This window comes from Heterodontus francisci, chromosome 31 (assembly GCF_036365525.1).
Source record: "Heterodontus francisci isolate sHetFra1 chromosome 31, sHetFra1.hap1, whole genome shotgun sequence".
In the NCBI taxonomy this organism is placed as follows: Eukaryota; Metazoa; Chordata; class Chondrichthyes; order Heterodontiformes; family Heterodontidae; genus Heterodontus; species Heterodontus francisci.
In genome coordinates this window covers 24,523,554-24,538,113 of record NC_090401.1, presented here as the reverse complement: position 1 = coordinate 24,538,113, position 14,560 = coordinate 24,523,554, and positions in this window count along the sequence as shown.

Below are 14,560 nucleotides of genomic sequence, written 5' to 3'. Positions count from 1 at the left end.
CATCAGCATTTTTTCCAATCATACCTCCCACATTTAAGTCCAAATCATTAATATATACCACAAACAGCAAGGGACCCAACACTGAGCCCCGTGGAATGCCACTGGAAACAGCTTTCCATTCGCAAAAACATCCGTCGACTACTACCCTTTGTTTCCTGTCACTGAGCCAATTTTGGATCCAACCTGCCACCTTCCCCTGTATCCCATGGTCTTTCATTTTACTGACCAGTCTGCCATGTGGGACCTTGTCAAATGCCTTACTGAAATCCATGTAGACCACAACCACTGCACTACCCTCATCAATCCTCCTTGTTACTTACTCAACAAACTCAATCAAGTTAGTGAGACATCACCTTCCCTTAACAAATCCATGCTATCCCTGATTAATCCGTGCCTTTCTAAGTGACAGTTTTAAGCAATGGCATCTTGCCCGTATGCAGTGAGGATTTGAAGATGATCCTCAGCGCATCTGCTATTTCCTCCCTGGCTTCCTTTAATAACCTGGGATGCAATCCATCCGGCCCTGGCGATTTATCCACTTTCAAGGATGCCAGACCCTCTAGTACTTCCTCTCTCATTATGCTTATCGTATCTAATATTTCACACTCCTCCTCTTTAACTACAATGTCTGCATCATCCCTCTCCTTTGTGTAGACAGAGACAAAAAACTCATTAAGAACCATGCCCACATCTTCTGCATCCACATGTAAGTTCCCTTGTATATCTCTGATAGGCCCTACCCTTTCCTTAGCTATCCTCTTGCTCTTAATGAACTGATAAAACATCTTCGGGCTTTTCTTGATTTTACATGCCAAAAATTTTTCATGTCCTCTCTTTGCTTTTCTAATTTCCTTTTTTACTTCACCCCTGCACTTTCTCTACTCCTCTAAGTTTTCTAAAATATTACTTATTTTTTTCTGATCGTCTTAAGCTTTCTTTTTCTGCTTTAACTTACCCTGTAAGCTTCTAGATAACCAGGGGCTCTAGATTTGGCTGTACCACCCTTTATCTTTGTGGGTCATGTCTACACTGTGCCTTTAGTATCTTGCTTTTGAATGCCTCCTGTCTAATAGTCTCCAGTAAGAGGAGTCCCTGAAGAAGACTTTTTCAAAAGATCTCATGAATTTATAACACTGAGGATTGATTTTCTAACCATTTTTATTATGGCACCTCCAATGGGCATGAGCCAGCTTAAAATTTTAAGATCTTCATGAATTAGGATCACAGTGGGCAAGAACCAAAATGAATTTATCACCTGCTGAGGCCAGTGCCAAAATTGGTACAATAACATGGTATAATATAGTTTGCTATACTGCAGTAAGGGCTCAGATGACATAAGTAACTCAAGTTTCGTACCCATAGTTTTGGATGCCACTTGAACTCCTCCATGCATTGCTGCCTTAAAACACATCCCCAACTGTGCTATTCATTATAAATATTCCATCATAATACTTTTTGTAAATAAAAGGAGAGAATGCATGAATAGACATCAGCCTATAAGTATCCTGGTTGGAGGAGCATTTACAATGGACAACATGACTCCAACTCCAATCACTGGCCTCTTGCACATTTCTGATTTTCTACACTCCATCATTGGTGGCCATGCTTGCAGCTGCCTAGGCCCTTCTGAATTGTCTGGAGTTTCCCTTTTAATTGCGCATTCACAGCAAGCTCCAGGCAATGACTCTTCAGATCTCTGAGCTCACACAGTGGAACATCGAGGCAGTATACCAAGTCCATGGGCAAGTGATAGAGTGTTTCAGGAACCAAACACACCATTGATGGAGTGCAGAGTGGAGGTACTGATGCATGAGATGGATATGAGGTGGGTTACACTATTTGTCATTGCCGCTACCCTCCTCTTAGGAATGTAGTGCAGTATGGCTGGCAAGTGGTGGGCAACCAGGGTCAGTGTTGTGCCCAGTACCAGCAGTACCTCTGGACAAATGCAGAGGATTGCATTTCTTAAAGATGTCAATGAATGGGTATACACCAATACTGTATATCACGTAGATGACTCTGGTATGCAGTGATGACTGTCAACTAGCTAAATTTAGCCATGTAATACTGCCATTGCCCTCACAAAGCATACAGTCCTTTCATTGCATCCTTATACTGCTGCAGACCATACATTCAAGTAGCAACTTACAGCTTGACCCATTGGCCCACTGACATCTTATAAGGGCATCAGATAGGAAATCATTAACACTACCTGCATGGTCAATTGCAGCCACACAGAATGGGTTACAGATTGATCACATATCTGTCACTATGGGTGCTTCTTAAACTTCTACCATCTCAAACCTACTTCTCTGCTGGCAGGACAAGATGGCACCCATTATAAAAGAGCAGACCTGAGCTGGATGAAAGCCTGGAAATTAAAATTCTTTGAGTGCCTTTGAGCAGGCCACCATGGACATCCTTGCCAACAAGAACTGACTAGGGAAAGGTGAAGGCACAGGTCTCCCCAAGGTCAGCCTCATACCATTCTGCTTTAGACACACCTTGTCCCTCACGCTTCTCACTCCCTTACAATCAAACATACAACTGCCTATTTATCTGAAATCTTTGTTTGAAAGTGTTTATTGACTTCAAAATTTTAACATTTCTTCCTCTTGTCATTGAGAAAGAAAAGAGAGAAAGAACAAATTTGCATCACTCTTCACAACTTCAGGACATTGAGAAGCATTTTACAGCCAATTTAAAACTTTGAAGCTTAGTCACTGTTGTAATGCAGGGCAGAGCTCACTGACATCACTGTTAGTGACCCAGCACCTCACAACACCTTGCAGCCCTCATATCGTTCTGCATTGCATGCAGTAGAATAGCTTCACAAACTCCTGTAGTAAGCTAAAGAAAGTAGCACCAGATGAGTCAAGGCATACAAGTGAGGAGGAACAAGTGGTGGTGGCAGAAGGAAGCAGGAATCTGCTGACTGGGTGAAGACAGGCATGGCATCAGTAACGTCCTGTATATTGAGAAATGCAGCTGTGTAGTGACTTTGGGCAGCTGTGTGATACTGCCATTGTACTTCAGCGAGAAAAGTAATGAAAGTGGTGGCCATGGTGATCAACACATCAGTCACCTGTGTGATAAGTGTGTAGGCAGCAAATTGTCAAAATACCAGATTCTCACTACATTACCAGTCTGAAAGAAACCAAAGGCAGAAATGTTGAGGGTGTTAGTGAAATTAGCTGTCACTGGCAATGTTATGCTTGTGTGACAGTGCATCTCTGAGAATTCTAGCAGACTGACTCAAAACCTGTGAAGGCTGTTGTCCTCAGTTATTGATGGGCACTTAGAGGTGCCAATGCCGAAAACTACATTTTCTGGCACATTGGTAGTTGTGGGCAGTCCTGCTGTGGTATCAGCTGATCTCCCTGACACACTCCTTTCACGTTGGATCTTTTCAATCATTAAACACTGTGACTGAGGCCTTTAATAGAAACTGACATCATCAATTTTAAACCAATTGCCAAGCATCATTGCACTGTGCAACTTGCACTGAGAAGTCTTCCTTCACCCTGAGCTGGAGCGAAAGTCCAAGTTGTAAGACTCACATTCTGAATTCACTCTATTTTGACTATCTTCCTGTCTGCAGATCTCTTGCAAATGCTTAATTACAGTTGGCTTTCTGGTGCTTTTGGAAACATTATTCAACTGCTTTTGTACTCAGGTAAACAGACCTAGAAATTAGGCTATGCAGTGTACTTTTTTCAGACACTGGCAAAGGTTATTAACACATCATCACCCCCACCCATCCCCTCCTCCCCCAACCCCGACAAACATTTTAGCATATTATTGAATTAATTAGGCTGTGTTTCCTATATATTCTTATCATAAAACAACCAAAATACTGATTATAAAAAACCCAGAGAACAAAAATTCCCACCAAAAAATCTTAGTATTTGCAATGGTCCTTTATAACTACTATACCTACTCCATGTGGACAAGCTAAGTCAACAAATGATCCCAGTATAAAGGATGAGATATTATAAAAGGAACACTTCACATGCAGTCTGAATGAGATTGACTATGATAATGAAGATCTCACACAATCTGTGCAACAGCACTTTACAGTGGTCCAAAAGACCAAATAGAAATAGCACACTGCATGCATCCACTAGAAGTTCCAGAAAAATTGGAAATTGAGGCATTTCCGGGACTCCAAAATGTCCAATCAGTAAACCTGTCCTTTACTCCCAGTCACTAAAATAGTATCCGATGTGTAGAATATCAGAATTAGGAACAGTGACAGTGTAACTGCATATTCATATTAGGATAGCTGCAAACACTGACAAATTTTATTAGAGCTTTAACAAAGAAAAAAATTTTGAAGGACGCAATATACTCATGAACATAATGTACACACATTGAGTTCTTTCTTTTGGGCCTCCTTATCTCGAGAGACAATGGATACGCGCCTGGAGGTGGTCAGTGGTTTGTGAAGCAGCGCCTGGAGTGGCTATAAAGGCCAATTCTGGAGTGACAGGCTCTTCCACAGGTGCTGCAGAGAAATTTGTTTGTTGGGGCTGTTGCACAGTTGGCTCTCCCCTTGCGCCTCTGTCTTTTTTCCTGCCAACTACTAAGTCTCTTCGACTCGCCACAATTTAGCCCTGTCTTTATGGCTGCCCGCCAGCTCTGGCGAATGCTGGCAACTGACTCCCACGACTTGTGATCAATGTCACATGATTTCATGTCGCGTTTGCAGACGTCTTTATAACGGAGACATGGACGGCCGGTGGGTCTGATACCAGTGGCGAGCTCGCTGTACAATGTGTCTTTGGGGATCCTGCCATCTTCCATGCGGCTCACATGGCCATTGAGTAGTTAATTGATTAAAACCTGTACTCATTTAATTTGCTTGAAAACCACAACTTGACTCTCAAAACCAGTATATGAATGCCGAGTATTAATTGTTATCTGTGTAGCAACACCAACTGCAGTTTCAGTTGAGTGTTCAAAGTGTGTTACAAATCCATACCAATCTTTCTGCCCAGATTGCAGATATTTTGACTTTGTTACATGAAAAAGAAAGTATTTCCGTTTAATCATAAGAGTTTATTTTTGTAGGTATCATTATACCGGGCAAATGTGGTTTCAGCCAATTTATGACTGCAGTAATATTGCACTGCTGGGGAGCAATTTACTGTCAATCACACCAGGCATATGCAGTCTACAAATCTGAACCTCCAGGACCACAGCAGAGCTTCTCATGTCTGTGCCAGCCTTGGCTCAATGCTAGCACGAGCTAAGGGAGAAGGATGGGTGGGAAGGGGAGAGAAAAAGGATGCCAGCGGGAATTGTTGGTGGCAAAGTCAATGAATGCCAGTGTGAATGGGGGAAGGGCAGCTTCTTGTCACTGTGACACATGTATGCAGAAGCTGATGCCAATTCTTCAGATTTCACAACATATCTACAATAACCAACAAATTCTCTACAAGAAATGAAGGCAAATAGCCAACATTATTGCCACAATCTTCTGCTGTGCAAGTGATGTGGTGCACCCACAGCTTAAGTTAAAAACTTGGGCAGCTTCTTGTCACTGTGACACATGTATGCAGAAGCTGATGCCAATTCTTCAGATTTCACAACATATCTACAACAACCAACAAATTCTCTACAAGAAATGAAGGCAAATAGCCAACATTATTGCCACAATCTTCTGCTGTGCAAGTGATTGGGTGCACCCACAGCTTAAGTTAAAAACTTGCCTACGTTACAATGCACTTGGTGTAAACATATATATTAGGCCATTATTCAGGACTGTTTCTGAATACTCAGTTTTCTTTTTAGGCTGGGGGTTTATGTCAGTTTGTTTTGATGCTGTTGGTCTAGTTTGCTAGGTCGGCACATGGCAAGCTTGCCTTGGAAACAACATGAATAGACTGATTTGCCATCTCAGAGGGCTGATTTCTGAGTAAAAGTTTGAAAAACTTGGACTCATCAGCCTTGGAAAAAAAATGAATGAGATGAGATGTACTAAAGGTATGTGGAAATAAATCGCTAACCTGCATCATTATTGCAAGTTAAACCATAACTATATGATAAGGAGACATAGTTTCAAACCAAAGTCAAGTTCAGGACAGACATCATGGAGCTTCCCTTCACACAAAGGAAGATTAAGATCTGCAATGATCTCCCTGGTGAGATAGTGGAGGCAGAATTTCTGGAATCATTCACAAGGCTGTGATGGTTGGATCATAGGTCTTTATTGAAAGATGACCTAGATAGGATGAATAATTTCCCTCATTTGTGAGAATCCTAAAGTCAATTCACTGGGGCAATGAGGTTCAGTGAAGCTTGATGAAACTAAGAGCAAAGGGAAGGCAGGATTTTCTGCTGGAGAGGGAACGGGCTGTGGACTTCTGCCTGAATAAGTTGCAATTTGCTAACAGTGGAGATGGAAGAGTCAGTGAGGAGGCTTTTAGAGAAATAGAACCTTGAAGAGACAACATTGTGAATTAGGGTTTTGGCAAGTGATATGGGAAAGATGCAGGTAACATTGGATAATATTCCAGACACACATGAAGAGTGTAGCATCAACTCTGATGCCAGTGATGTAAATAGATGGGCAATTTTAGGTATCATTGAGCACATGTGGAAGCTAATTCTGTGCTGTGAGATAAGATCACCAAGGGGTAGCATGCAAATGATGTAGAGAAATTAGCTTGAAAATCTGCTCAGGGTCAGGATTAGATTTACTTACTCAGTTGTTAATTCAGATTTAGGTGCCACATCTACCAATTTCCAGACAGGACAATTGACAGGTACTGTAAGTCTTGAAGCTGTCTGGGCAAAGCCATTTTCTAATTCCCAGATATGTGTCTAGACTAACCTGACCATGAACATTCATATTGTCAGCACATTGCACAGTGACCTGTCATTATTAACTCCATTTTTTGATCAGTAAACCACCAATTGCTATCATGAATTTGCTTTGATATTATAAAGTACTCCAGCAATGCACTATTCACTGTTACTCAGCCAGCCAAGCAGTAAACTAGCAGGACATAACAATTCTAAATGACAAGCCGAACCAACCCATAAATGTCATATAAACATGGCACATGCTGATGTATCTAATAGCTGTAGTAGTGTCTCCAGTGGATTCGTTATCGCTATACAGTTGTTATTGCCAAAAATAAGACAGCCCTTTTAAAAGCAGAATATACTTTTAAGAACCATTATAGATCCAAGCCATTTGTCCAAACCTTTTACGAATTCCCAAGTTACTTCTACTAAAGGAATAACAAGAGTGCTGAAAAGTTATTTTATCAATCCTATGAATAACGTTAGATATTTTTGGTGGCACATTGCCCCATGTCCTGTATAATGTGTGAAAGCTCTGAATAAGCCTTTCCATCATCTGTTGAGACACATTGAAATGGTAGCAGAATATGAGCTCAATTTCTTCCTGCCCCTTGCTAAATGCAAACATAATTTCTGCACAATTCCACACACCACTAAATGTAAGCAAAGTTGCTAATTGCCTCTGCACATGTACGTATTATGCATGCACCACATTACGGACAATGTAGGTGGTGTCTCACGGTGTCTGGGAAGCTTGATCGACTTATTCTGGGATATGCAGATGCACAGATGGGATAACTAGAATCTTGAATGTAAAAAGCCCTTGGCATAAACTGTGAAAAAACAGTTGGTGTTATATATGAATGCTTCTTTGTGATCTGCCCATATTTTTCCAGATTACATGGTGTAAACTGCTTAGGGAATTAGGCTTTGGGGAGAATTATATTCAATTGTTCTGGGAGTGACTTCTTATTCAATTATATCTGTTTATGTTCATGTTATGGAAAAAACTTAGAGGACCTTCACCTTTATTGCCTCCTCAATGTGTCACATTCCATCATCTGGCCTCTATGTGACTGAGAAATATCAGAATCTATTCTGTTAATGACAATTATATCCAAGATTGGGGAAGTGTTTTGATGCTGTGTGACATCCGGTGAATTTCAACACTTGTCATGTGGAGTATGCTTTTCTGTGAAGTCCAGGAGACAGTGAAAAGGCCAGTTTCTGAATTCATCAGAGTAATAACAAATTACTTGCCGCTATTGTGATCTTAAAGCTGGATAAACAGAGATGTAGCTTCACTAAGTTTACAGGTGAGGCAACAGCTCAAAAAAAAAATCGCAGCAACTTTTTACTGACTAATGATAATTGTGAAAAGTCATCCAATGCTGAACATCCTATTAGATGCTGGGAGATACTACAAATAAGGCCAGGTGTTCTTCTTCATGTTCTGTGAATTGTTCTCATTGAAGATAATGCAAAGACTTCAGATCAATTGTAAGAATCAGTTAAATATCAGCAATGCCACAGAGCTTGAACAAAAAAATGCTGGAAATGCACAATAGGTCTCTCGATAACTGTAAAAAGAAGATAGGTTAATGTTTTTGAACAAGGAGCCACACTCGAAACATTAAGCCTGTCTTCTCTTTACTGATGCTGACAGCACTGCAGTATATTTCCAGCATTTGTGTTTTTCTCAAATCCCATTATTTTTTTAAAGATAATACTGAGATGTGTTAAGCACCAACTATTTTTTGTGTTTTTTTAACTTCCCAGTACATCAATAATTATAAAAGCTTTGAGCATTCTTCTTTTGTAATTTAGGTTTGTTTCTCACTGATTTACAACCTGCTTTACATATTCGTTTAATCATAAAACCCCGGCTTAATCTTTATCCTGCCGAATCAACAGGAATTTTACAGTTAGCACAATAAATGCTGTGACGCATGTTTAAGAGTCTGTGATAAAACTTACAATGTTGGCTGTTAAGTACTATGTTAACTCTTATGGAGTTTTGTATATTCAGTGAGTATGTTAGAAGCCACATTATTCACTTCATGAGGTAAGATTTCTGTTGGATGCTATCACAATGCCCATCCCTGTCTGAAATCAATTGATCAGCAATTATTAAATAAAAAAGGTAAGCTTAATTATAATTTTTTGCAACAGTGTGCTACTCAGGCAAAAGAAAGACATATCTTAGACATGATATTTAGCCACAGAAAGAATTGCATTTATATAATGCCTTTTATGTCTGAAATCACTTCATAATATATTAATTGAGGTGAGGTGAGAGTGACTGCCCTGGACATCAAGGCAGCATTTGACAGAGTATGGCATCACGGAGCCCTAGCAAAACTAGAGTCGATGGGAATCAAGGGGAAAACTCTCCGCTGATTGGATTCATACCTAGTGCAAGGGAAGATAGTTGTGGTTGTTGGAGGTCAATCATCTCAGCTCCAGGACATCACTGCAGGAGTTTCTCAGGGTAGTGTCCTAGGCCCAACCATCTTCAGCTGATTCATCAATGACCTTCCGACAATCATAAGGTAAGAAGTGGAGATGTTCGCTGATGATTGCACAATATTCAGCACCATTCACAACTCCTCAGATACTGAAGCAGTCTATGTAGAAATGCAGCAAGACCTGGACAATATCCAGGCTTGGGCTGGTAAGTGGGAAGGAACATTCGAGCCACACAAGTGCCAGTCAATGACTATCTCCAACAAGAGAGAATCTAACCATCTCCCCTTGATGTTCAATGGCATTACCATCGCTGTATCCCCCACTATCAATATCCTGGGAGTTACCATTGACCAGAAACTGAACTGGAGTAGCCATATAAATACTGTGGCTACAAGAGCAGGCTAGAGACTAGGAATCCTGTGTCGAGTAACTCACCTCCTGACTCCCCAAAGCCTGTCTACCATCTACAAGACACAAGTCAGGAGTGTGATGGAATACTCTCCACTTGCCTGCATGGGTACAACTCCAGCAACACTCAAGAAGCTCAACACCATCTAGAACAAAGCAGCCTGCTTAATTGGCACCCCATTCACAGACATTCACTCCCTCCACCAGCGACGCACAGTGGCAGCAGTGTGTACCATCTACAAAATGCATTGCATCAAGGCTCCTTCGACAGCACCTTCCAAACCCGCGACCTCTACCACAAAAAGGACAAGGGCAGCAAATGCACGGGAACATCACCACCTGCAATTTACTCTCCAAGCCACACACCATCCTGACTTGGAACTATATCACCATCCCTTCACTGTCACTGGGTCAAAATCCTGGAATTTCCTTCCGAACGCACTGTGGGTATACCTACCCTACATGAACTGCAACGGTTCAAGAAGGAAGCTCACCACCACCTTCTCAAGGGCAATTAGGGATGGGCAATAAATGCTGGCCTAGCCAGCGACACCCACATCCCATGAATGAATTTTTTTTAAATTAGTTATTGAAGTATACCCAGTGTTTTTTTGCAGGCAAGCCTAGCAACCAATTTGCTTCCATAAAAGTCAAATGAAATGTGCTATCAGATAACTGCTAAAGGTGCTGTTGGCTAAGAGAGGAATGTTGGCAAGAACAGTGGGAGAATGCCCTTGCTCTTCTTTGAATAATGGCATGGAAAAATTAACCTTGAATATAAGATGATTTAATGACACACCTGAAAGACAGCAGCTCCAACAATGCAGTACTTTCTCAGTACTACACTGATGTCTCAACCTCGATCTTGTTTTCAAGTCCTACCGTGGGACTCATAGGCAGGATTTTGCCCTTTGGGTCGGGACCCCGACACCGGGGTCAAATAGTGGTAACAACCCCACACTGTGTGGGGCAACAGTCATCCAGCAGTGATTTTTCTCAACTTGGCCAATTATTGGCAAGATGGTGGGTTCGCCATCCAATTAAGGATGGCAGGCAGGCCCTCCAGCTCAAAAGGAGATGAAGCCTGCAGTTCACGTAAGAGAGAAAGAGGGTGCGCCCTTTTTGAGACAGCCTCTCTCTAACTTTTTGAACTTTTAAATTTCAAAATGGAATCAACAACTGGACCATCACAGTGGAGGGGAAGCCCCTCCACAGGACAGCCTGTGGCCGCAGCTGTGGCCAGGCAAGCAGGGAGGGCTGCTGCCGGGGGGCCGCCTCCAAGCAGCTGGCCTAGTACCTGACACCTCAGGGATCCCAGAGGCTAACTCCAGTCGGCCTCTGACAATAGGCCTTAAGTGGCCATTTAATGCTCTTAATTGGCTATCCGCCACTTGCAGGCAAGTAGCCTTGCTGATCCTTATCCTGTCGCCAGGAAAATGGCCCGGGGGCAGGGGGCGGGATGGTACCGGCAAACTAGCACCCCGGCTGGCAGAGTATGTCAGTGAGTGTGGTGCAAAGTGTTCAGCTGATATGGGTATCATGGTTGATTAGCTGGCAATGTGAGATGTGTGTGTGAGGCTTGCAGCAGTGTGAAGTGTATGATGATGAGGTGAAGCTGTGAATGTTAGGTAGAGTTGTTATTGATCGAGATTGTTGGTAGGTGACTGCTGGGGGTGTGATACATTGAGCAATGTGCGAGGCTAGTTGATAGGATCTGACATTTGAGGAAACATTCACTGATCTTGTGTGAGACCAGTGAACTTTTTGCAGCAGTGCATCCGGTTCTTCGGAGCTAGACTCCTGGCATTGACCATGACTATCTGGTCCCACTGTCTTCACAAACTTTGTCTGGAGCGCCTCATGGCTCCCTGCGGACAGATTACATTTCTTCTCCTTGCCATCTGCTCTACCAAGATCTTCAGTGCTGCGGTCAGAGAACCTTGGAGCACTCTCCCTCTTGCCTGTTGCACCATAATTCACTTTTTCTCCTGCTCAGACACACAATTCAGGCACCTGCTGCAGCCAGAATGCACTTCCCTTTAAGAGGTGCAAGCTAACTTTAAATAGTGCTAGCCTTGTAAAAACTTGGGCCCCTGCTGAGTGTGCAGCTACTCAGCAGTTTGTTTAGCACTGGCTGCATGCAATCATGCAAATTAATAGGCAGCATGAAGTTGGCATGGATTAATTGCGCATTGCGATCCCCACACCCCTTTTTGGGGGCTATTGAATTTTACCCCCATGGTGACAATGTCAATTTGTCAATTGTCAATTTTAGTAAAGCAAAAATGGACACAGGTAAAAAAAAAAATCAGTGGAATATCACTTTAAACTCATGTTTACTTTTTTATTAATTAATGGACAGCAGATTCAGTCCCAAAGAAGAGAACAGAAATGGAGCAAAAAATCCAAGCATGCACTTCACATGTTCCCAAGCATCATGCACATATTCAGGAATGAAATCTGTTACATTTTACAGATCCAAAAAATGTTAGCATTGAAGTAGCACAACATCCTGTAGTGTGCAACAAAGGAAACAAATATAATGACTATTGGTGATAAATGAAAAATATCTTTAATGTAAAGTTAACCAAATAAAGCACAAATACAAAGCAGTAGATGAATTACAATCAGCCTCTGGAGTGATGTCTCTTTGCTGGTCAGTGTTAATTTGCCTCTTTGGAGCAGATCATGTATCCTATGTTCTTGTAGTGGGGACCATAGAATCACAGAATTGTTACAGTGCAGATGGAGGCCATTCAGCCTATCGTGTCTGCACTGGCTCTCTGAAAGAGCAATTCCCTCAGTTCCATTCCCCTGCCTTCTCCCCATAACCCGGCACATTCTTCCCTTCCATATATCTGTCTAATTCCCTTTTGAATGCTTCAATTGAACCTGCCTCCACCATGTTTTCAGGCAGCGCATTCCAGACCTTAACCACTCACTGCGTGAAAACATTTTTCCTCATGTCACTTTTGCTTCTTACCAAATACTTTAAATCTGTGCCCTCTCATTCTTGATCCTTTCATGAGTGGGAACAGTTTCTCTCTATCTACTCTGTCCAGACCCCCCATGATTTTGAATATTTCTATAAAATCACCTCTCAGCCTGCTCTTTTCCAAGGAAAACAGTCCTAACTTCTACAATCTATCTTCATAACTGAAATTCCTCATCCTGGAACCATTCTCATGAATCTTTGCTGTACTATCCCCAATGCCCTCACGTCTTTCCTAAAGTGCAGCACCCAGAACTGGACGCAATACTCCAGCTGAGGCCGAACTAGTGTCTTATACAAGTTCAACATAACTTTCTTGCTCTTGTATTCTATGCCCCTATGAATAAAGCCCAGGATACTGTATGCTTTATTAACCACTCTCTCAACCTGTCCTGCCACCTTCAATGACTTATGCACATATACACCTAGGTCCCTTTGCTCCTGCACCCCCTTTAGAATTATACACTTTATTCTATATTGTCTCTCCATGGTCTTTCTACCAAAATGAATCATTTCACATTTCTCTGCATTGAACTTCATCTGCCACCTGTCTGCCCATTTCACCAACTTGTCTATGTTCTTTTAAAGTTCTATGTTATCTTCCTTACTGTTCACAATACTTCCAAGTTGAGTTCCAGTACAGCTGCGACACTGGCATCTACCCGGCAATGTGGAAAATTGCCCAGGTATGTCCTGTACACAAAAAGAAGGACAAATCCAACCCGGCCAATTACCGCCCCATCAGCCTACTCTCAATCATCAGTAAAGCGATGGAAGGTGTCATCAACAGTGCCATCAAGCGGCACTTGCTTAGCAATAACCTGCTCAGTGACGCTCAATTGGGTTCCGCCAGGGCCACTCAGCTCCTGACCTCATTATAAGCTTGGTTCAAACATGGATAAAAGAGCTGAACCCAAGAGGTGAGGTGAATGTGACTGCCCTTGACATCAAGGCGACATTTGACCGAGTATGGCATCAAGGAGCCCTTGCAAAACTAAGGTCAATGAGAATCAAGGGGAAACCCCTCTGCTGGCTGGAGTCATACCTAGCACAAAGGAAGATGGTTGTGGTTGTTGGAGGTCAATAATCTCAGCTCCAGGACATCACTGCAGGAGTTCCTCAAGGTAGTGTCCTCACACCAACCATCTTCAGCTGCTTCATCAATGACCTTCCTTCAATCATAAGGTCAGAAGTGGAGATGTTTGCTGATGATTGCATGATGTTCAGCACCATTCCTGACTCCTCAAATACTGAAGCAGTCCATATAGAAATGCAGCAAGACTTGGACAATATCCAGGCTTGGGCTGATAAGTGGCAAGTAACATTCACACCACACAAGTGTCAGGCAATGACCATCTCCAACAAGAGATAATCTAACCATCTCCCCTTGACATTCAATGGCATTACCATCGCTGAATCCCCCACTATCAACATCCTAGGGGCAACCATTGACCAGAAACTGAACTGGAATTGCTATATAAATACTGTGGCTACAAGGGCAGGTCAGAGTCTAGGAATCCTGCGATGAGTAACTCACCTCCTGACTCCCCAAAGCCTTTCCACCATCTACAAGGCACAAGTCAAGAGTGTGATGGAATACTCTCCACTTGCCTGGATGGTTGCAGCTCCAACAACACTCAAGAAGCTCGACACCATCCAGGACAAAGCAGCCCACTTGATTGGCACCCCATCCACAAACATTCACGCCCTCCGCGGGGGATCGAGTTTCGGAGCCATGAGGTCATGCTGCAGCTGTACAAAACTCTGGTGAGACCGCACCTGGAGTATTGCGTGCAGTTCTGGTCACCGCATTATGGGAAGGATGTGGAAGCTATGGAGAGGGTGCAGAGGAGATTTACTAGGATGTTGCCTGGTATG